Raw genomic sequence first — 246 nt, 5'->3', positions numbered from 1 at the left:
ATTCTGCCTTCCCAGCTGACACGCCCCGGTCCTCCACCAGCTCTGGAGCCCAGCCCAGGAGGCAGGCGGAGTGTAACGGCAGACGACTTCCCATATCACAGGCACACCTATTTCCTTATCAAATATTTATCGCACTTCTCGTGCACCGGACACCTCCTCTCTCTAGGAAAGTCTGCTCCTCTGGGGTTCCCCATCTCGGCCACCGAGGTCGGGGCGCCACCTGCTGTCCCCGGGGCCAGTGCAGCC

Source organism: Myotis davidii, unplaced genomic scaffold, assembly GCF_000327345.1.
Source record: "Myotis davidii unplaced genomic scaffold, ASM32734v1 scaffold181, whole genome shotgun sequence".
Lineage (NCBI taxonomy): Eukaryota > Metazoa > Chordata > Mammalia > Chiroptera > Vespertilionidae > Myotis > Myotis davidii.
Note: the sequence above shows the minus strand (reverse complement) of the source record.